Source organism: Arachis ipaensis, chromosome B08 (assembly GCF_000816755.2).
Source record: "Arachis ipaensis cultivar K30076 chromosome B08, Araip1.1, whole genome shotgun sequence".
Lineage (NCBI taxonomy): Eukaryota > Viridiplantae > Streptophyta > Magnoliopsida > Fabales > Fabaceae > Arachis > Arachis ipaensis.
Genome location: NC_029792.2, coordinates 81727253 through 81727795, shown reverse-complemented (window position 1 = coordinate 81727795; position 543 = coordinate 81727253).

Here is a 543-nt window from a genome sequence, read left to right as displayed (position 1 = left end):
GAGAATTGAAGGAATTCTGTTTCAATCTCACCCTGAGATCTCTCTGTTTTCTTTACTGCACTTTTGAGAAATCAATATTTGAATTCCTTTCTTCTACTGCTTGATCTTTACTTTTCTTGCAATTGAATTCTAAATTTGGATCTAGGAAGGCATTGAGATCTAGCCTTGGTTATCTAGTCTCTTGGGTCCCGAGATCTACATTTTTCAATTTCAATTTCCTTGTTTCGTTGCTATACCAAGCTTATTGTTATTGCCATTTGAGATCCGGTTCAATTGAATCCATCTTTTATTTTCCTGTTTGTTGAATTTTACTTTTCCTTGTTTAAATTCTGCAAATCCACTTCCCAATTCCCTTTATAATTCAAGCAATTTACATTTCTTGCATTTTAAGATTCTGCAATTTACATTTGTTGCGTTCTAAGTTTCTGTCAGTTAATTTCTTGTTCTTTAAGATTCAGCACTTTAATTTTCTGTTCTCTTTAATTTCATGCAAATTACCCATTCCCTTTATTTTCCATGCAAATTAAATTTCTGTTAATCACA